Here is a 24,363-nt window from a genome sequence, read left to right as displayed (position 1 = left end):
TCTCAACGAAATCGTCCCAGTCCTCACCAACACAGTACCATTCCTCTGTGCTACCGGTGGCCATCCTCGTGGGTCATTGATTCCCGTTTCTTATCGCCAAATGTAGTGTCCTTACACCTTACTATAGAATCACATGAGGCATGTACTGCAGACGAGGTCACTACGTGACCTGAACCTTTATTCCCAGGACCAAGAAGTGCTGACCCTGCGTCGGACCTCTCTTTATACACCTGGATGACCAGGTGAAGAGTGCCTCCTACAAGTTCACCCCCTGTGGTCAAGGTGTGCATTTCTCAGGTGTATACAGTGTACAGTGTTGTTACATAAAGGTTACAGTTATGTGAAGGTTACAAACATGACAGATTGTTTGTCTACAACAGGTTTTAGAATTCGTTCAGCTGCAGCCATATTCCAGAGGAATTATGGAGAGTCTACTGAAGTCTGTTCCTAGAACTGTCATGTTCCAAGATGACATTCTGATCACAGGTCGCGATACTGCTGAACATCTGAACAATCTTGAGGAAGTTTTACATCGTCTGGACAAAGTGGGACTCAGGCTGAAACATTCGAAGTGTGCCTTCATGGCACCTGAAGTTGAATTCATTGGTTGGAAGATTTCTGCTGATGGAATCAGGCCTACTGATTCAAAAACCAAGGCCATCAAAAATGTACCCAAGCCTCAATGTGACAGAACTGCATTCGTTCCTTGGGCTACTCAACCACTTTGGTAATTTCTTATGCAGATTGAGCACTTTATTAGAGCCACTGCATTTGCTACTCAAAAAAGGTAACAATTGGATCTGGAGTATGTCTCAAGATGGAGCCTTTAAGAAAGCTAAGAGTCTGTTTTGTTCAAACAAGTTGTTTGTTCATTATGATCTGAGTAAGCGTCTTGTATTAGCCTGTGATGCGTCATCATATGGTGTTGGCGATATACTCCAACAAGCCAATTAGTCGGGTAAGCTACAACCTGTTGGGTATGCTTCGAGAAGTTTATCAAAAGTGGAAAGAGCTTACAGCATGGTAGACAAAGAAGCTTTGGCCTGTGTGTATGGTGTAACAAAGATGCATCAGTACCTGTTTGGTCTCCATTTTGAACTCGAAATGGATCACAAGCCACTCATTTAATTATTTTCTGAAAACAAAGCTATTGATACCAATGCATCGTCATGTATTCAGAGGTGGGTGTTGACATTGTCTGGCTATAATTACATTGTTCGTCATAAACCTGGTACTGAAAATTGTGTCGATGCATTGAGTCATTTGCCTTTGCCGACACCTGATGTGAAAAAACCTCAACCCACAGATCTAATGTTGGTAATGGATGCTTTTGAGAGTGATGAAACTCCTGTCACTGCTCAACAAGTTAGGATCTGGACCAGCCATGGCCCTATTTTGCCGGTTGTGAAACATTGTTTCCTCAGTGGTGATTGGTCTGAATTACCTACGGAGGTGTGTGAAGAGACCAAACCTTCCACCCGTCGCAAGGATGAGCTGTCCACTCAGTCAGATTGTTTACTGTGGGGTAATCGTGTCACCATGACTAAGAAAGGTAGAGAAAGATGTGTACGTGAGCTATATAGCACTCATCCCGGTATTGTTATGATGAAAGCCATTGCTAGGTCTCATGTATGGTGGCCTGGAATTGAATCTGATCTGGAATCATGTGTGCATCAGTGTAATACTTGCATGTAGCTAAGTAAAGTACCAGCGGAATCTCTGTTGAGTCTTTGGTTGTGGCCATCTAAACCATGGTCGAGGATCCACATCAACTTTGCAGGTCCATTCCTTGGAATGATGTTTTTTGTTTTGGTGGATGCATATTCAAAGTGGATAGAGTGTATTATTATATCATCCAGTACATCTACAACCACTACTGAGAGCCTATGTGTTATGTTTGGAACTCATGGTTTACCTGACATTGTTGTGAGCAACAACGGATCTTGCTTCACAAGTCTTGAGTTTCAGGAGTTCATGAAACTCAATGGTATTAGACATGTGAGGTCAGTTCCATTCAAACCTGCTTCTAATGGTCAAGCAAAGCGTGCTGTTCAAACTATCAAACAAAGTATGAAACGTGTAACTCGGGGTTCACTTCAAACTCGTTTATCATGTATATTGCTCAGTTATAGGACAAGACCTCATATTGTTACTGGTGTTTCCCCTGCTGAACTACTGATGAAGAGAAATCTCAAGACCAAGCTTTCACTTGTTCATCCTGATTTGAATGATCGTGTTGAAAACAGACGTCAAAGTCAGCAATTGTATCACAATCGTACTGCTGTGTCACGCGATGTCTCTGTCACTGATCCAGTGTTTGTACTGAACTATGGTCAAGGTCCAAAATGGATCACTGGTACAGTTGCAGCTCAGGAGGGTAACAGAGTGTTTATTGTCGTGCTCAAGGATGGCCAAACATGCAGAGAACATGCTGACCAGGTAAAACTGCAGCACACAGATGAACTGAAACTGTTTGAGGAAGATCCAGTCAGTGACCCACCAACTATCGTTCATTCACCAGAGGCCTCTGTTGTCATTCCTGAACCCAGACCTTTAGTGATGTTGTTATTACCACTCCCACCAGAACTGTTACTCAACCTCCAGTCACAAATGACTTAGAACGTTCACCTAGAACTAATGTTGAACTGAGCCGATCAACTCGTGAGTGGAAAGCTCCATAAGAACATAAAAAATAGGAACAGGAGTAGGCCATACGGCACCTCGAGCCTGCTCCGCCATTCAATAAGATCATGGCTGATCTGATCATGGACTCAGCTCCTCTTTCCTGCCCCATAACCTCTTATCCCCTTATCATTCAAGAACCTGAATGTCTTAAATTTATTCAATGACCCAGCTTCCACAGCTCTCTGAGACAGCGAATTCCACAGATTTACAACCCTCTGAGAGAAGAAATTTCTCCTCATCTCAGTTTTAAATGGGCGGCCCCTTATTCTAAGATCATGCCCTCTAGTTCTAGTCTCCCCCATAAGTGGAAACATCCTCTCTGCATCCAACTTGTCAAGCCCTCCCATAATCTTATACGTTTCGATAAGATCACCTCTCATTCTTCTGAATTCCAATGATTAGAGGCCCAACCTACTCAACCTTTCCTCATAATTCAACCCCCTCATCCTTTCGTAAATATGGAAATCAAAACTGCATGCAGTATTCCAGGTGTGGCCTCACCAATACCTTATATAGCTGTAGCAAGACTTCCCTGCTTTTATACTCCATCCCCTTTGCAATAAAGGCCAAGATTCCATTGGCCTTCCTGATCACTTGCTGTACCTTCTTACTATCCTTTTGTGGTTCATGCACATGTACCCCCAGGTCCCGCTGTACTGCGGCACTTTGCAACCTTTCTCCATTTAAATAATAACTTGTTCTTTGATTTATTCTGCCAAAGTGCATGACCTCACATGTTCTGACATTATACTCCAGCTGCCAAATTTTTGCCCACTCACTTAGCCTGTCTATCTCCTTTTGCAGATTTTTTGTGTCCTCCTCACACATTGCTTTGCCTCCCAGCTTTGTATCGTCAGCAAACTTGGCTACTTTACACTCAGTCTCTTCTTTCAAGTCGTTAATATAGATTGTAAATAGTTGGGGTCCCAGCACTGATCCCTGCGGCACCCCACTAGTTACTGGTTGCCAACCAGAGAATGAATCATTTATCCCAGCTCTCTGTTCTCTGTCAGTTAGCCAATCCTCTATCCATGCTAATATATTATCCACAACCCCGTGAACTTTTATCTTGTGCAGTAACCTTTTATGTGGCACCTTGTCAAATGCCTTCTGGAAATCAAATACACCACATCCACTGGTTCCCCTTTATCCAACCCTGTTCGTTAAATCCTTAAAGAACTTCAGCAAATTTGTCAAACATGACTTCCCCTTCATAAAGCCATGCTGACTCTGCTTGACCAAATTTTGCTCTTCCAAATGTCCTGCTACTCCAGATCGTTTTGTATTGTAAAGTGATTGACACTAGGATCTTGAAAGGGGGATGGTGTAATATATTTATGCTTGGGTTCACTGGACACTAGAGGGCGCCACTGTCTGATGTCATGCAGGCAATACAGGAAGTTGGATCTTGTTCTTATCCGAAGTGGGAATAAAAGAGATCGGGTACACACCTGAGGCAGTTTATAATAACAGGACTCTTGTATTATTACAATAATGGAATCAATTAATTTAAATTAAACCTAGAAGGGGGGAGGGGTAGAACAAAGGGCGCAGGTTGAAACTATTAAAAATTAATTTTAGGACTAAAAGGGTATTGGAAAATTCTTCTTCAAATGAAAAGTGATGAACATGTGGAATGAACTTCCAGATAGTTTAATGGAGACAAAAACCCTGGAATCATTTAATAAGCAATCAGATGCTACAGTGGGGGGCATTGGGATCGTCAATGAATGGATGAATTAAGATGGACTGAATGGCTGTCCTTATCTGTAATTATCTTGTGATATTGCCCTGAAATTCCAATGTCCCGGGCTCATACAAAGTTTCTACAGACCCGGGAAGGCATTGGAAAAGCCGGTTTTCAGCGCACAATGCGCATGTGCTGAAAACCAACTTTTTCGACCTGTCAAGCTGGAGTTTGACAGGTCTTCACCATGTGCTAGAGAACACAATTCCAACTTTTAGAGATCATCTGCCCAGGATGAGGGCACGAAAGTTCTGCACGAGGTAAAGCAGGCATACAGCTTGCACTCTGTGTGCATCTGCATCACCTGAAACTTTGCTTTAAACAGCTCAATAAGCCTTCAGCTTAAGCAGCAGTCGATGCTGAGAGGTTCTGTAGATTAAAAGCTAAACACAAACTAAATAAACAGCAGGAAATGGAAACAAGCAGCTTCCTCTCAAAGTAATGAGAGATTCAAATCTTCCAACTTTTATAACATTTGAGGTACCGTGTTGTCTATTGCAGCTAGGCTTGTAAAATATGATCGATTTTACGCAAGTGTGCACGGGTGTCAACAGTCAATTGGGTGAAATCGATACTTTATACTAAACTATTTCAACTCTATTCATGCTGATCAACTAGTTTTTTTAAAATATGGAGATGGGAAACCTGCACGAATTGTTTATTTCTTCTACTTTTGTGGAAATGTAACATGTTGCTCCGCCCTGTGCTAAGACCCGACACCTTAGATCAGGGGCATGGCCTATGTAAATGAACTCCTTTTGACAGCCCCTGTGGGCGGGGACAGACTCTGAAAGAAGCAATAGGTTTCATGCGCGCACTGCGTTCCCGGGCGGCGTGATGTCCTATGCTGCCCGGGAATCATCATCACAGAATTGGAAGTTCAAGAGGGTGCAGGAGAGAAAGGTAAGTGCGCATTTTTTTTCTTTATTTTACAAGATTGCCCGCGGGAATGGTGTTACAGGAATTTCTGGGCCATTGTTTTGGACTTGGCAAAAAAAGTAGAAAAAGAGGGAGCGGGTCACCTCAGTGATATTGCGGCAGAGTTCTATCAATGAAAATCTGTTATTAGTCTAAGAAAGTGATTCGGACTCATAGAGATTTTATCAAACATTTGTCACAAAACATTTTCATTTCTCTTTTAACAGTTATTTGCAAAAAAAATAAACTTTTTGTTTAAAGAGAAAATTATTTGAACACTCTTCACCATTGATGTTCTGAATGCTGATATCCAGCGGCAGATTAAGGGCTAGACTTTCCACTATGATCGTTATCGCTGGAATAGCAACCATTTTAAAGACCGCTAGTTTCGGCTTTTTATTTTGGGCGATAGCCTTAGTGATGTGAAATGGGCCTTAGTAATGTATTCAGTTGTAGAAGGCTGGCATCCATAGCAACGGCCGTTCTGCGCATGCACAATTATTTTCAGGCAAAGAACTTTCTCACGATTCGGGAGGTCAGGGGTCCTCTGCACATGCTCAGAACAGTCAAAGAGAGGGGGAGAGAGAGAAAATGAGAGAGAAAGAAGAGCAGTGATCAGAGCTGGTTTGAGTATTGTGTTGGATAGTTGTAATTGGAGTGTTTATTTTTAAATCTTGGAGCTATGTTGTTGATACAAGTGTCCACGAGGAGGAGCTGTCAGGGAGGAGGAGGGCTAAGGCATTTTCGGATGAAGCTAATGAGGCCCTCATAAATGAGGTCGAAAGTTGGTTGGGACATTTAACCCGGGGTGGGTGTGGGAAACCTCCGCCCCTCCCCCCCCCTCACCCCCTGCACCTACCAGAAAATGAGGCGATATCGCAGAGATTGTATCCTCAGTGGCCCATGACAGGTGTGAGGCAGACTAGTGCCGGAAGAGTTGTAATAGCCTGGTTGCTCCGGCAAGAGTAAATATAAAATTCTTACATTTTAACTTTTAATGATCCATTGAATTAATTAGAATGTAAATCTCCTGGATTGTAATTAAGCTAAGGGGATCGGTCACTTTTACCCAGACTGTGTGAGTCTCTCTGGCTGCTGTCACTCACACAGTGACCCAGCCTGGACTGGGGGAGAACTGCCCTGGCTCACTGTCTGCCCTGGGACACTTTGGGACATTAGCTCCGGCCACACGGAGGTCTCCGAGCACAGCCCGAGTACACGGTGCCCCCTCCCATTACAGTCCTGTCATTACCGAGCTCACCAGTGGTCCTGATTTCCCCCCCAGGAACTAAAGTGATAGAAATGCCGAGTGTTTGCGGTCTGTCTGTTTTCAGTCATTCTTTTGGCTCCAATTTTCGATCAAAGCCTTTAAGTAATAATTAATACTGTTGATTAAGTTTAAGGCATCTCAGCAAAATTAAAGTTAAAGGGCACAGGTTCTGACCCCAGTCCAAATCTTAAAAGGGAAGCTATTCAAGATTACCCAGCTTAATTACAATCCAGCAGATTTACATTCTAATTAATGAGTCAGTGCATCATTACAATTATAAGTTTAATACTTACTCTTGCTGATGCGACAAGACTGTTCCAGCGCTTGTGGCACTGGTCTGCCTCACGCCTATCGTGGGTCACCGATGAGACGAGAGCGGCCCATATTTTTGAGTAAATCCGGAGAGGAGGTTTCTCACAACCACCCCGGGTTAATTGGCCCCACCAAGTCTTGATCTCGATGACTAAGGCCTCATTAGCCTCTTCTGAGAAGGCTTTCGCCCTCCTTCTCCCTGCAACCTCCTGCAAACTCTCTCCCGAATCCTCGTGGGACATCTCCAAAATACACCCTCGTTGAAAAGCTTCCTTCTCTCTCTCCCTCCCTTTGCCTTCTGAGCATGCGCAGATGACCCCTGACCTCCTGAATCGTGGGAAATGTTCTTTGCCTGAAAAAAAACGTACATGCGCAGAATGGCCATTGCTCTGGACTTTCATGACTGAATATATCGCTATGGCCCATTTCACATCGCTAAGGCAAAAAGGTAAAACTAGCGGTTTTTAAAATGGGCAATATTCCAGCAATCCTGAAAAATAAAAAAAGCACTAAGGCCGGAAATATCGCCCAGCAATCATAGTGGAAAGTCTAGCCACATAACATAGAAATTTACAGCGCAGAAGGAAGCCGTTCCGGCCCATTGTGTCCGTGCCAGCTGACAAAGAGCCACACGGTCAGCAGCCCTGAAGGTTACATATAAACCAATGAACAATGGTGGAAAAGTAAAGAGCGTCCACCCAACCAGTCTGCCCCCCACAACTGCGATACTCCATGTATCACAACATTTTACACTCCACTCTGGAAAGGTGAGTACAAAGCCATGATCAACTTCATCCTGCCATGCCTCTGATCACATCCCCATCACTCTGCCTTCCCAACCCTACTCCTGCACATCCTTACTCACACCCACATACCTTGCATGGCTAATGTTGTACCTTTGTTTAAAAAGGGAGAAAGGTATAGGCTGAGTAATTACTAGCCAGTCAGCCGAACCTCAGTGGTGGGAAAATTATTGGAAAAAATCCTGACGCACAAGATAAATCTTCAACTGGAAAGACACGGATTAATCAAGGACAGTCAGCACGGATTTGTTAAGAGAAGCTCGTGTCTGACTAACTTGATTGAATTTTTTGAGGAGATAACCAGGAGGGTCGATGAGGGTAGTGCATATGATGTAGTGTATATGGATTTTAGCAACGCTTTTGATAAGGTCCTACATGGCAGACTGGTCACGAAAGTAAAACCCCATGGGATCCAGGGCAAAGTGGCAAGTTGGATCCAAAATTGGCTCAGAGGCACGAAGCAAAGGGTAATGGTTGATGGATGTTTTTGTGACTGGAAGGCTGTTTCCAGTGGGGTTCCGCAGGGCTCAGTACTAGGTCCCTTGCTTTTTGTGGTATACATCAACGATTTGAACTTGAATGTTGGGGGTATGATTAAGTTTGCAGGTGACACTAAAATAGGCTGTGTGGTCGATAATGAAGAAGAAAGCTGCGGATTGCAGGACGATATCAATGTACTGGTCAGGTGGGCAGAACAGTGGCAAATGGAATTCAATCCAGATAAGTGTGAGGTAATACATTTGTGGAGGTCTAACAAGGCAAGGGAATACACATTAAATGGTACGACACTGAAAAGTGCAGAGGAACAAAGGGACCTTGGAGTGCGGGTCCACAGATCCCTGAAGGTAGCAGGCCAGGTAGATAAGGTGGTTAAGAAGGCATATGGAATACTTGCCTTTATTAGTCGAGGCATGGAATACAAGAGCAAGGAGGCTATGGTTGAACTGTATAAAACACTGGTTAGGCCGCAGCTGGAGTACTGTGTGCAGTTCTGGTCACTGCATTACAGGAAAGATGTGATTGCACTGGAAAAGGTGCAGAGGAGATTGACAAGAATGTTGCTGGTCTGGAGAATTTTGGCTATGAGGAAAGATTGGAGATGCTGTGTCTGTTTTCTTTGGAACAGAGGAGGCTGAGGGGAGACCTGATTGAGGTGTATAAAATTATGAGAGGCCTGGATAGAGTGGATAGGAAGGATCTGTTTCCCTTGGCAGAGGGATGATCAACCAGGGGACATAGATTTAAAGTAATTGGGGGGAGGGTTAGAGAAGATATGTGGACAAATGTCTTCACCCAGTGGTTAGAGGGGGTCTGGAACTCACTGCCTGAAAAGGTGATAGAGGCAGAAACCCTCACCACATTTAAAATATACTTGAATGTGCACTTAAAGTGCCGTAACCTATAGGGCTACAGACCAAGAGCTGGAAGGTGGAATTAGGCTGGATAGCTCTTGGTTGGCCGGTGAGGACACAATGGGCCAAAATGGCCTCCTTCCATGCCTTAAATTTCTATGGTTCTATGCACGTCCACCCATTCCTCTCTCTCTATCTACACATAGCCCAGAGGGCAGTGGGTGTTGAGTCTATGAACATATTCAAGACTGAGATAGATAGATTTTTGGAGTCTAGGGGAATCAAGGGATATGGAGGTGGGGCGGGAAAGTGGAGTTGAGGTTGATGATCAGCCATGATCTTATTGAATAGCGGAGCAGACTCGAGGGGTCATAGGCCCTACTCCTGCTCCTATTCCTTATGTCCTTACATTATCACATCCCCATCTTACTAGGCACCTCTCACACTCACCCTCATCTTAAGGCAATCATTCCAACTAACACCATGTAAGGAGCCCACTTGCCATTACCACCCCAATCAATCATAGTCTCCTTTTAAAGATCATCCATCACTCTCACTCAACTTTCTCTTCTTTCCCTCCTTGCAGGAGAAGAGAGCACACAATAAGAGAGTGATTGAGAGAACTGGAGGAGGGCCTCCATCATTTGCAACCCTCATTTACAACAGCAGAGGAGGCTGTGTTGGAAGTCTCTGGAGTGGCTGAGTAGCTGGAGGTAAGAGACAGAGAGAAGAGGACATCTCAGCAACCTGGTAACAGAATTACATATCATAATCTGCATGACATACAACAGTCACTCAAATGGGAACTGATGTTTTCAGTCACTGAATGATCATCATGTGCACTGGAAAGACTTGCAGCCTGCAGAAAGTTGAATCTATGGTCAGCATCAAATTTGATGCTCTCAATAATCAGCTGGAGCAATGGCCACTTAACTCCCGCCTCAGGTTGACAGACATGGTTCCTGAGCTGCGTGAATCCCATGGCCATGTATGTAAATTTGAAACGTAGGGTAAAAAAAGGCTCTTAGGTGTCTAACAACAAGCTTATAATGATTTGAATTAGATCACCCACCCCTGACGGTCGGGTTGCTGCCCAACCGGCAAAGGCACCCAAGGGAAAGACATGTAGGGGCGGGATGATGGAGGGTTCCCGACCCGCTCCGACTTTTTTTGAATTTTCCACCTCCGATTGTGGCCACATGGACCCCAGAAAATCCCAGCCATAGGGCTGGATTTTCGGCTTGGCCGTTTTCGGGCGGGATATTTACCGCCTGATTAACGTTTGCACTGTGTGGAGTCATTTTTGTCATCCGGGGGGCATTGCATGACTTTCGCGACGCAAAAACGGTAACCTCGCCAACTAAAGTGCAGGGCCGGGAGCACCACGAGAGAGGCCTCGGTAGGGGGAAAAAAAACCTCACAAAAACATTCAAAAAACACTGCCCACACCCTTACAACAAAAATCACTACAAAAAATAAAAGAATGAACACTGGAACTTGCCTTATTTGCAGTTTATCCATCTCACCGCCACTGGCAGGGCTGGACGGCTATGTTTTCCCTGACAGTCAGTGCAGGGCACGTTTTGGGGTGTACGGATCGGGTGCGAGTCAAAACTTCTGCCGGTGTCACAACGAGAGCTGTTGCACACCCGGCGCAGCTCTTCCCGGTGGTGCTTCTAAGCGTCGCCACAAAACCCGACCAGAGCATCGCGCCCGGACATAAAAGACCTCACCGCCCCATTTTTCGCCGCGGACGGTCAAAGCCCGGTGAAACAAGGATCGCAAAGGACCTGAAAATCCAGCCCTTTAAAGAGCTTATTCCATGCTGTTCAGAAATATATGACGTGCCGAACTATGTCTGCAACATATTGCATGTGATGCAAAAGTAATTGCAAAAGCTATTAAGTTGGGATGGGAATACTGAATAATTGACCAAAGGAAACAAACTGACTGAGGTAACTGTATGCTGTTTCTGATTGAGCAGTGACAATGTCTGTTATTTTCAGAACACTATGGAGACATTGGAGATGAACAGAGAGCTGCCAAGAATACATAAAAGACTTCAAGGACATCCAACTGAAAAGCACATCAATCAAACAAACCTTTGAATCCTTAAAAATAAATGCTCTCTTCAATGCTTTGTAACTTTGGGAGCAATTAAGATGTGATTATATTGGTGAACTGGATCAAAGACTGTTCTCTTTTACCTTTCACTAACACAGACACACAATTCTGCTTCCCTTGACTTTCTCCATCACCCCCACTTTTGCTAAAGTAGTACGCCGGCTCAGTCATTCTATCTACCTGCTAAAGATGCTGAGAATTTTATTCAAAATTTAAATATCTATATTTTTCTATTTCCTATTATTGTAAAAGCTTGTAACTCTTGTATGAAACAAATATTACAATCCCAGTCCTCTGTTTATCTCTCTCTCTGTTATATGGATTTAGTGTGGTGGGCTTGGCATTGTTCTTGCATGATCGGAATAAGTTGAACAAATTTGTTCTATTACAAAAAGAATAATGGGTTGAGTTTTTCCAAAGTGAGATACAATGCTATTCCACTATTGAAAAGGGTTTTGCGCCACCGGTAGCCTGCAGGGGAAGTTACATCAAATCATTTGCATAACCGCTGGAGTAGTCATTGCATTAGACTCAGTAGCTGAAGTGCAAGGAAACTGCTGTGCGTCACCACAATGGAATCTTTTACAACGCAACCTTTGAATGAATCACATTTATAGCACACACACAATGAAATTATGCAAAACCCCTACACGTAATATGTGGCTGTGAATCCGCTTCAGTCATAGGTTACATTAGAAAAGATTCCAGACTTGTGGACATGGTGTCTGTGGGAGTATCAGAATCAGCAGAAAATGGGCAAAAATATCTAAGGCAAAGAAAAGTTGCAACTGGGTCAGTGCTTAGGTCAGCGTCGGGATTACAGATACTAGATCCGGCATAACCTGTAGGCTTTTTATCTCATCATAAGACAAGGGTTTCTGAATAATTTTTTTTTTTTTTGCCGTATAACACGAGGGTCTATGGGGCAGTTATGCAAAGTATAACATAATTGTGTATAAAAGATTCAGCTCTAGTATTTGTAAACCTGACACTGACCAAAGAACTGTCCTACTTATAGCTTTTCCTTCACTCCCATGTTAATTTTTCCTATTTTCTGCTGATTCACATCCTCCCATTGACATGATGTCCATAAGTTTGCCCCCAAACACTTGTTCCTCATTGGTCTGAACTTTTAGACCCCAGGTCCAAGATCAATGTGGACCTGCCAAGATGAAACACCAGCCAAGACTGCTTACATGGACCATGCAAAGTCACTGTAAGAGTGTATCAATTTTAAGGATGGTCTTGAAGTGGAAAACACTACAGTTCTTTTTTTTAATACTCGTTCATGGGATGTGCGCATCGCTGGCAAAGCCAGCAAAAAAAGATAAGCATTAGCAGCAGGAGTAGGCCATTCAGCCCCTCGAGCCTGCTCCACCGTTCAATAAGATCATGGCTGATCTGCTACCTCAACTCCACTTTCCCGCACTATCCCTATATCCCTTGATTCCCTTAATATCCAAAAATCTATTGATCTCTGTCTTGAATAAACTCAACAAATGAGCATCAACAGCCCTCTGGGGTAGAGAATTCCAAAGTTTCACCACCCTCTGAGTGAAGATATTTCTCCTCATCTCAGTCCTAAATGGCCAATCCCTTATTCTGAGACTGTCACCTCTGGTTCTAGACTCCCTAGAAAGGTGAATCATCCTCCATGCGTCAAGCTCTGTAAGAATTTTGTATGTTTCAATGAGATCACCTTTCATTCTTCTAAACTCGAGAGAATATAGGCCTAGTGTGCTCAATCTCTCCTCATAGGACAATCCCCCCATCCCAGGAATCAGTCTGGCGAACCTTAGTTGCACTCCCTTTATGGCAAGTATATCCTTCCTTAGCTTACTACTGTACACAATACTCCAGGTAAGGTCTCATCAGCGCCCAATATATATCTGCAGCAGGTCGGGGCCTTAAAAGGAGCATGTCACTCCAGGGAACAGCGCGAGCTAGTGCAGGCGGGTGACGGTAGTGAAGAGGGTGACTGGATTGGACGTCATCATAATCCAGGTCGGTGATTGGAACGTTCAGCAGAAGAGGTGGCAAGCGGCAGAGGAGCGGCGAGATCAGGGCGAAGGAGCGACGAGAGATTGCAGAGCGACATGATCGGGGCCCGAGAGAGGCGTGAGTTCGAGGCCCAGAAGAGGCGAGGGCCTAGGGGCAGCACGGGTCAACCCACACTGTGCTATGTGTGCGCACGCAGCAGAGCTGGTCCCCAGTCGTCTTGGTTAATCCTTGCCACTGGACCAAGACCTAGCTCTGTCAAGCCCGTGTGGTGGCTGGTGTGCAACAGCTATCACATGTTAAAAAAATCCACGCACAGGCATCTTCCACCCTACACTATGTAGTTCGGGACTTGGAATATCAGGTCCTTCATTGAAACACCTGTGAACTCATCCCTTTTTGGCGTGGAAGCAAGTCATCCTCGATACAAGGGACTGCCGAAGAGAGAGATATAATTGCAGTAAGATATCTTTACTGTAGGTACAGCAAGTGATCAGGAAGGCCAATGGAACTTTGGCCTTTATTGCAAAGGGGATGGAGTATAAAAGCAGGGAAACCTTGCTACAACTACACAGGGTATTGGTGAGGCCACACCTGGAATACTGTGTGCAATTTTGGTTTCCATATTTACGAAAGGATATACTTGCTTTGGAGGCAGTTCAGAGAAGGTTCACTCTGTTGATTCTGGGGATGAGGGGGTTGACTTATGAGGAAAGGTTGAGTAGGTTGGGCCTCTACTCATTGGAATTCAGAAGAATGAGAGGTGATCTTATCAAAATGTATAAGATTATGAGGGAGCTTGACAAGGTGGATACAGAGAGGGTGTTTCCACTGATGGGGGAGACTAGAACTAGGGGCTCAATCTTAGAATAAGGGGCTGCCCATTTAAAACTGAGATGAGGAGAAATTTCTTCTCTCAGAGGGTTGTAAATCTGTGGAATTCACTGCCTCAGAGAGCTGTGGAAGCTGGGACATTGAATAAATTTAATACAGAAATAGACAGTTTCTTAAAAGACAAGAAGATAAGGGGTTATGGAGAGCGGGCAGGGAATTGGAGCTGAGTCCACGATCAGATCAGCCATGATCTTATTGAATGGCGGAGCAGGCTCGAGGGGCCGTATGTCCTACTCCTGCTCCTAGTTCTTATGTTTACTCAAACTCAAATTCTCTCATAATAAAGGCCAACATACCATTTGCTTTCTTAATTGCTTGCTGTCCTTGCATGTTAACTTTCAGTCATTTACCCTTCATTAGTTTAAAGCCTATCTACTACCCTAGTTATTCGATTCGCAAGGACACTGGTCCCAGCCCAGTTTAAGTGGAGCCCATCCCAACGGAACAGCTCCCTCTTTCTCCTGTACTGGTGCCAGTGCCCCATGAAGCAAAATCCCTATCTCCCACACCACTCTTTGAGCCACACATTTAACCTTCTAATTTGCTTATCCCTATTCCAGTTTGCACGTGGCTCAAGTAACAATCCAGAGATTATTACCTTTGAGGTTCTGCTTTTTAATTTGGACGCCAACTCCTCAAATTCTATCAGCAGAACCTCAATCCTCATTCTACCTATGTCATTGGTTCCTGCGTGGATCATGATAACTGGATCCTCCCCATCTCAGTCCAAGTGCTTCTCTACCCGTGAGGCGATGTCTTTAACGCTGGCAAGCAACAGAACCTTCAGAACTCCTGGTCGCTGCTGCAGAGAACAGTATCTATCCCTTTGACGATACTGACCCTACCACAACTCCCCTCACTTGAATTGCCTCCTGCACCATGATGCCATGGTCAGCTTGCTCATCCATCCTGCAGGCTTTTTCCTATTACACACAGGCAGCAAGAACATCATGCCTCTTGGATGAGGACAAATGCCAAGGCTCCTCCAGCACTGCACCTGGGGGTCCCCTTACCCTTCCTGAGTTGCCGTTATTTATTGCCCATTCCTAATTGCCACAGTCCACGTGGTGAAGGTACTCCCACAGTGACTTTGTCGTAATGGTTTTGTACAACTGAGTGGCTTGCTAGGACATTTCAGAGGGCAGTTAAGAGTCAACCAGATTGCTGTGGGTCTGGAGTCACATGTCAGCAAGACCAGGTAAGGACAGTAGATAAGTGAACCTGTTGATTTTTTTACGACAATCCGGTAGTTTCATGACACTAGCTTTGCAATTACAGATTAATTTAATTAACTGAATTTAAATCCCAGCAGCTGCTATGGTGGGATTTGAACTCACTTCTCTAGATTATTAGTCCAGGCCTCTGGATTACTAGTCCAGTAACATAACCACTACGTTATCATACCGTTTGAATGATAATGTATTGATCACAACTAGTGACTATGGCTGGTTCAATTCAAGAGTGTGAAGAGAAGCTGTCAATGGTAGGTGGAAACAGGTCAACCTCTACAGAATCTCTTGATACATTTTGATGACTCTCAGATCCTAGGCCCATTATTCTGTTGTGAGCAACACATCTTTTATTTATGTGAACTGTATTTTTGTATTCTGCAAGCATTTTGGCTAAAGTAAAATTTTACTGCACTGGATTATTGACTCCTTGATCTACTAAAGCCTATGGGCTAGATTTTTTTTACCTTTTTTGCATGCTTAACGCGCACTTAACGTCCATTTTACCACTGAAATGACGTATAACGCCCATATATCGCCCATTTAGCCACAAAATGGAAATTGACGGGCATTTTTTGGAAACTTATCGGCGAGCGTTACTTTCCATATGTGCATAACGCTGGGGAAAAAAATACCGCCTGCCCACTTTTTTGGGGCGGAATCATCAGAATGGGCGAAATCAACGCTCATAATATTGCCCAGCATTAGTTTCCGCACAAAATTAATGCCGAGATTCAATAATACCGTCCACCCACTTTTTTTTGTTGTAAAGATCACATTTACCGAAACTAACGCCCAGCGTCACTTTCACCACTTAGCACACATATCGCCCACAATATTGTTCGCCCCAAAAAACGCCGGGAAAAAGTGGAACTAATCGGAACTAATCACAGTATTATGGATGCCATGTTCTACATCACATGTCGCATCCTTTAAAAGGCTGCTCTGCTTCAACCTCGGGGGAGTTCGGATGTACTCTGGAGGTCTGTGGAGGTGATGTGAACATCTGTACAAACATCTTGACCATACTGTGACCGATTGGAATTTAATAGGTGTCTTCATTGGGACATTCATTCTTTGTGACCAATCAGTGTAAAACAGAGAGCTATTGTAATGGGGTCTGTCCTTTCTCACTCTCTCTTGATGAACAATTACATGCTGCAGACTTGAGATGGCCGAAGGTATGCTCCACAGCATAATGTGCCCAATGTAAGACGTGCCAGACTGATGAGGAGGACCAGATGTTACACCACCCGCAAGTACAGGGACAAGTGATCTTACCTGGACTTGCCTAACACCCCCTGCCTTCGGAGACTGCACTTCCACAAAGAGGTTATCACTGAGGTATGCCAGCTCATAAGGGCAGATCTGCAGCTTACTAGCACCATCAGTACTGCACTGTCCATCGAGGTCAAAGTCACTGTGCATTGTTGTTCTACGCCTCAGGTTCTTTTCAGGCTTCAGCTGAATCACGGAAATCGAGTGATGCCATGACGTTGCTAAGGATGGCGACACTTTATGGCAGAAGGTCAGAGAGATTTAACGCTGCCGCCCATTTCATATTACTCATGGTAATGCCCAATTTCAAAAATGGAGATTAGATGCTTTGAGAATGGGCGAGAAGCCGGCGATCTGAAAACCCATTTTTACCGCCCCCGCCAGAAATAACACCCATTTTTGGGCGATATGCACAAAAATGTAAAATCTAGCCCTATGAATCTTGTAGTTACTGCTGGTAAATATTGGCGAATGTATGTTTAGTGAGTTGCTACAATAGTTCGCTATCTGCTGCTTTAACAGGGACAATACTTCATTTATTTTAAATAGATTAACACCTCCAATAAATTAGTGGACAGAGAAGAACGATACAAATGTGTTCGGTGTTCATCCGTTAATATTACCAGCAGTAATTCCTAGGTTAATGTGTTTTGTAGTGCTATTCCATTTTGAATCCAAATTTATTGTATCCTTTCAGTCATGATAATATCAGAGATATGTTATGAGCCTTGTCTCCTGTATAAAGTATCAGGGACATTCGAGGGGTGATTGAAAAGAGCCATCTGCTATTACTTATCGAAATGTGACAGGCTGCTGTCTGCTCCGGTCAATGTGTAGATAACTTTTCACACCAGGTGCTGTGCAGGATGATGTCTGTGAGCAATACGGCTGGGGTTGTAAATTGTCATCATGAGGTGCCTAACAACACAGGTTGTATTGCGTCTGCCTTCCAGCCTTCTCACTCAGGTCCTGCGACTTTTCCCAAATCCCTTTGTCTTTCACCTCACTTGAGGTTCACTACTGTTAGATCTCTTAATTTTCAATGAAATGCGAACTCCGGTTGTAGTTTTAATGTGATTTTATTCTGGCAGCAGCAACAAGCACCTGGCTGATTGCCAGTTCCTTTGTCTTTCTGAGACCACATGGTCTCAATTTACAGAAAAGAATGCGCCTTCTTTGACCTTATTGGCTCAATTGATATACTGTTAACCTTTAATTGGCTCGCTATCCAAAGTCCTAAAATGTCAAGTTGATTGATGACTTAATGCAACATGCTCCCACTCACGTAGCATCTCTGACTTGGGGTCTGTGAATTCTCACAGCCTGTCTGAATGCAGCCTGTTTGAATTCTCTATCAATCCCCCCTTTGATTCTTTTACAAACTGAATCATAAAACATCAGGTATCACTGGTTAAACATTCTACAAAATAATTTCATACATGTTAATAGAGGTTCCTTCTAAAATGTGTTAATGTGTTTTGCCACATGTCCAGACTAGTAGCTTCCACATGAATTTACACCAACCCGAATTCCATCGTGGCCACAATGGAAGTCTGGTTTTAGTAGGTTAATTAACCTTATTCCAATTTAATCCAAATCAATATCTTAATTCAACCAGTAAACAACCTTCCCTTAAGCATAACATACCCCTGTGCCATGTACAGATAGTCTGCTGGGACCTGCAAGGTGTCTCACATGTGGGACAGCAGCTACAGCCGCCTGGTCGCAACAACATTTAATCAACATAAACAAACAATATAAAAGTAAAATAATTACAACGAATAGAATTAAACCTTCCACCAATGAAGTTCCTATTGAACTTAGCCATTCAGTGGCTCCGCTCCACAAAGTGAATGATGGGGGTTGCTTAAGTTTTTCTATCTCCTTTTGGATATGCTCCGCTAAGTGGGTAATTTCTTCGAAGCTATCTGGGGTGTACGTGCAACATTCAGTTCCGAGTAGGGCGCAAGTACCTCCCTTTTCAGCCAGGATGTAGTCAAGGGCCAGTCTATTCTGTAGGGTTACTGTGTGGATTGCTACCATTTCTGCACTGATTTTAACTAGGGCCTCTGAGGTATCATTGGCTACCCGTTCCACAATGGATGCCATGTTAATGGATTCCCTTGCCAGTCTGACGGCCCCATACCTGGGGATCAGAATGGCAAAGAACCTCTGTTTCTGTGATAGCTCTCTTAGGACGGTGTAAATGTTCCGACAGTGACTTTATATGATACATATAAGGCACAATGTAGGCTAAATAGCAGGATCCCATCCAATTCTGGGGCAGCCAAGGGTAGGCCTTGTGGCCACACACCAAATAGGTGCCATTATAGGCAGTGAATGTTAGCTGTTTCTTTGTCAGCAACACTCCTGGGCCTGTTCAGGCTTTTCCATCTGTTTTATTCAGAATCCCCGTTACGTTAAAAACTCCCACATCGGCCCAGTTTGGACGGTTCCATGGCTTTATTATATTATAATTCCGGGAGCAGTTACTATACCCCATATTTTGGCCTCCTTTGATGTTTCTAATCAGACAGACCAATTCCCCCGGTCTTCCTTTTCCAGTTGTATTAGTGATAACAAAAAATGGGTGCCATTTGGAATTATTGTAGCACGTTTTGAATTATTGTATCCCCCTTCAAAGGTAGTCAGATTGTAACCTGCTGACTTCCATTTACGTGCCCAGTTTTCCGTATCCTGAAACGCATTGCCTGTTTTGTTTTGATTAATTATCCACTCAGCCATTTCCGAGATATTCAAGGGAACTGGCCTCAAGGGAATCCCTCCCTTTGAGTGAATAGGAATATGTGCACACACCCAACAACTAGAAATGTTACCTTGTTTGGCATAAATGTATGACATATATAAAAAGATATTTACATGTAATTCCCTTGCTACCCTACTATTTCCCTTTGGTGCAGAGGGTCGGCTAGTAAGAAGTAGGCAAATGCCTAGAATACCTACAGTCAGTAATACAGTAAATTTATACATTTTGGCAAAAAGTAATTGTCCTTATTAGATTTCAGCTTCAATTACGGGTGCTCATTTAACATGTGAGGCATGGATCCAGGCTTTCTTTCCTTGGACTTTAACAGGTGGTCAATAACACTTGGTAAGGTCCCTCCCACTTGGCACCCAAAGGTTCTTTATGCAACTTTTTCACATACACTCAGACTCCCGGGATGATGTCGTGTCCTCCTTCGGGTGGATTACCCCAAGCTGCCAATACCTGTTGGGAAACAGAACTAATAGCATTGGTTAAGTTCTGACAGTATGATAACAAAGTGTCACTCATTAAGTGAACATCAGCTTTCCATAAATCGATAGTTCCTGGCAGCGGCATGGGTCTTCCTGTAATAATTTCAAATGGGCTTAGACCTGTAGTTCTGTTTGGGGTTGCCCTAATACTACATAGCACTATTGGTAGTGCCTGGGGCCATGGCGTTCCTTCTTGGTGATATTTGGCAAGCCATTGTTTCAGAGTTCGATTCATTCGCTCTACTTGTCCTGATGATTGTGGATGATAAGGACAATGTAAATCCAATGTAATGTTCAGTAACCTACAGACTTCTTGGCAGACAGCACCTGTGAAGTGTGTTCCCTGATCTGAGTCAATGCTACTCGGGACTCCCCATCTGGGAATGTAATCCTTACACAAGACCTTTGCAGTGTGATTGGCTGTGGCTCTTTTAGTTGGGACAGCTTCTACCCATCTAGAGAATCTGTCGACCATGACAAGAATGTTAGTGTATCCTTGGCATGAAGGAAGAGATATATAATCAACCTGCAGATGCTGGAATGGTCCGACAGGGGCAGGGGGCCTCAGTTGGGGCATTACCGTGATGGGTCCAGAATCATTTTTCTGGCAGACCACACAGCGGTCTGCTAACAGCTGGGCATGTTTTTTAAACCCCGACCCCACCAGCTTTTCTGGAACCGTGCCGTCATCTGTTGTGAGGCCAAGTGTCCCCACGAGTGTATCTGTTGGGCTAAAAAAGGCATAAGCGCTTGTGGCGCGACTGGCTTGTCGGTAGCTCTTTGTCTCCAGACACCATCTTCACATAGCTTAATTCCTGCCTCAATCCATGTCTATTTTTCCTCTCGGGAGCACTCACCTTGCATTGTTTGAAGGTCTCGTGTCAGAGTCCTGAGTGCTTTCAATCTGCATATCTGTGTTGGTTCTTCTGGGGGAGCGCCCTGTGAGGCGGCATCTTTAGCTGCCTGGTCGGCTCGGGCATTTCCCTGTGCTTCCGTGGTATTTTCCTTGGTATGGGCCTTACACTTCAGGATGGACAATTCCTGAGGTAATTGTATGGCCTCCAGTAAGTCTCGGACTTTTTTTCCATTTCGGATAGGTGTACCACCAGCAGTGAGGAATCCTCTTTTCTGCCATAACAGACCAAAGTCGTGAGCGACTCCAAAAGCATAACGCGAATCTGTGTAGACATTAGCTGTCTGTCCTTCTGCTATTCGACATGCTTCTGACAGGGCCCGTAACTCGGCCTGTTGTGCTGACGTTCCTGAGGGTAAACATCCTTTTGCCACTACCTCATATAAGGTTGTAACTGCCCATCCTGCTTTTCTGGTACCATTGTCAACAAAGCAGGAACCATCTGTAAACAGGATGAGGTCTGGGTTGTGCAGAGGCTCCTCTGCTGCTGAGGCTGCTTCTTCTGTTTCTTTTAAAATCTCCATGCAGTCATGCTCTTCACATTCTCCCCACTCTTGCTCCCTCGATTCTGACATTGGGAGCATAGTTGCGGGATTAATCGGGCTGGCCCGGACGATATGGAGATTAGGATCTTCCAAAACAACTGTCCAGCGGGTCCATCTAGCTGCTGTCACCTGAGACATTCTATTCATAGACAGCAAAGCGTGTACAGTGTGGGGACACTTGACAATCAGCTTTTGGTCGAGGACTAGACCCGCAGTGGTCATTACCGCTTGACAAGTAGCTTCCATGGCCCTTAGGCAACTTCCCCATCCGAGGGCTACCGCATCCAGTTTTGCCGAATAATAGCCAATAGGTCTTTGCCGATCCCCATGTTCTTGTGTCAGTATAGCTGTCATATATCCTTCTTTCTCATGGACAAACAGGGTAAATGGCTTACCACTGTCGGGGATTCCCAGAGCTGGTGCCGAACGCAAAGCCTTTTTCAAACTCAGGAAGGCCTCTTGCTGTTCCTTAGTGAGGGTGATGGCTTCTTTCGAGGCACGTTTCCCCTTTAAAATATCATTCAATGGCTGAGAAAGCTGTGTGAAGGAGTCAATCCAATTTCTATTAAAGTTACACAATCCCAAAAAAGACCTTAGTTCCTGAATAGTGGTGGGTTTTTTAGCAGCCCGAATGGCTGCAGTTCTATCCTGGGTAACTTCTCTCTTTCCTTGTGAAATCGTTTGTCCCAGGTATACAACCTCTTCTTGGGATATTTGTGCTTTGTCGATGCTGGCTTTATGTCCTTTCAGCCAAAGGTGGTCCAGCAAAGCTCGTAAATCTTGTTCATGCTGTTCTTCCGTGTTTGAAACTAGCAGGATATCGTCTACATATTGGATGACTGTGGATGACAGGGGAGGTAATTCTCGCAAATGGCTTTGTGAAGCCATGTGGAATACTGTAGGGCTGTTGTGGAAACCCTGCGGTAACCGGGTCCAAGTATACTGTTGTCCTTGGACCGTGAAAGCAAACCACTGTCGAACCTCCGGTGCCAGAGGCACCGACCAAAATCCGTTGGCCATATCTATAACCGAGAAATATTTATGTTCTGGTTTGAGGGCATTATAATTGGTGGAGGGATCTGCGACCAAAGGAGCTTTTTGATCAATACACTGGTTAGCTTTCCTATAATTGACAGTCAAACGCCAAGTCTCACTAGATTTCTGTACCGGCCACACGGGGCTATTGGAGGAGCTATGCGTTTTAATAAGCACCCCTTGTTTCTCCAATTGCTGAATAACCGGTAAGATTCCCATGATAGCAGTTGGACTGATGGGATACTGTTTAGTGCATGGAGGCTTGGTCCCAGTAAATGACGCAGGCTCCATCTGGAGTAGGCCACAATCGTTCTTATCTTTAGCCCATATCGGGTGTTCCTTCAATTCTTCTTTCTTCAAAGTTCTAATTGACCATGTCACCCGACCATCCTCAAAATGCAACGATGAATCTATTTGGATTAGAACATCCATTCCCAAAAGGGGTTGATCTACTGGACCTATCCAGACCGGCGTGGTTAGTTCATGTGGACCCAGCCCTATAAGTACCGGTGTTGTCCTTTTAATTTCCATTTTATGGCCCCCAACTCCATTGGCTGTACGTGCCCTACCATGCAAAGGCAAAAAAGTCTCCATATTGTAGGGTTAAGCATGTTAATTCCGCCCCTGTGTCTAAAAGACAGTCTACATCCTTATTGTCCACCCTCACAGTTATATATAGCCCATCTCCCCTTTGTTGTATTAGTGCGAGGAGGGGGGCCAGGGTGGGCTCTAATCATTTTTTGGTATCCCAAGTAACTCCTTCTGTTGTTGTATTGTCAGTCACTTAAATGCTTCTATGAGGTCATTATCTTGTGACAAGCCTGGTTTGTTGGCTGAATTGTATCCCTGTCTGCGTCCTCTTCCCCGGCCGCGACCTTGCTGTTTTGCCCTGCACATCTTTGCCCAGTGACCTTCTTTCCCACAATAATGACATTTTCCAGGTAATTTTCCTAATAACTGTTTATCAGAATCCTGGGATTTCCATCCCATAGTCTGTACAGCTCGGACTTTAGCTCCCATATCCCGATCTAATTGGTCACATCGATCCACCAATGCTGCAAAGGTAATTCCTCTACCTTCCCAGTCCGGTAACACTACCTTAAGCATTTTGGACAGTTCTGGCTTTAGACCTACCACGAAAGCTGCTTTCAGGGGTCCATACACTTGTTCATCCATTTCCTCATCCGTATTATTCATACCCGAATGTTCGAGCCACATGCATCGAAACTGCTCATCATACTCCAGGACCTCCTCTGTTCCTTTCTGTTTGCAGGCTGCAATTTTTCCCCAGTCTGTCTTAGCTGGACTGAAGGCTTGCAGCCAGTGTTTAATCGCCTCCCACCCTGCGTCTAATTCTTGCTCATCCTGTCCCAAAGCTTCTTCTACCTTGTCGTGCAATTTTCTTCCCTGTGTTTTTGGCACCATTATGGCCAAAATTTGCACTCCGTCCCAGTTGATATATATTTCTTAAGCGGTCCAATTGGTCCCACGTTTTCACTCCCCCTTTCTTTGGATTGGGCAACTCCTTGGGCCATTTATCAATTTTCTCTGGGTCTGCCGGATAATGAACTAAATATTTTGCATACACCCTGTTCTTCGTTGTTTTGGTTCCGTCCTCATCCGCAGTCTCTTCTGATTTGACTAAAACTCGTCTTTTTTTAAAAGTGGCAAAGCGCACCACTAATTCTTCATCCTCTGACCCTATATCGTCGGAGGATTCAGAATCTGTATCTATTCCTTGGTCGTGTCTTCGGGTTTGAGCTTTTAATTTATCCAAACATGGGTACCCTGGGAATTGACCGATACATTTTCCTTTTCCTATTACTGTCTCTTGACCTAATGATTTTTTCCATTCTTTAATTTCACCTTTAAGATCTTTAACTTCCGCTTTCGACTTTTCAAGTTCAAGTCTTTTCTGTCACAGCTGTGCACAAACAGCTTGCAATTGGTCCTTTGTACTGGTCAGGTCCCTATCATGTTGGGAACGCGTTATAATTTCATT

This window comes from Pristiophorus japonicus, chromosome 6 (genome assembly GCF_044704955.1).
Source record: "Pristiophorus japonicus isolate sPriJap1 chromosome 6, sPriJap1.hap1, whole genome shotgun sequence".
NCBI classification, from domain to species: domain Eukaryota; kingdom Metazoa; phylum Chordata; class Chondrichthyes; family Pristiophoridae; genus Pristiophorus; species Pristiophorus japonicus.
The sequence above is the reverse complement of the archived record's forward strand: the minus strand, read 5'-3'. Positions refer to the sequence as shown.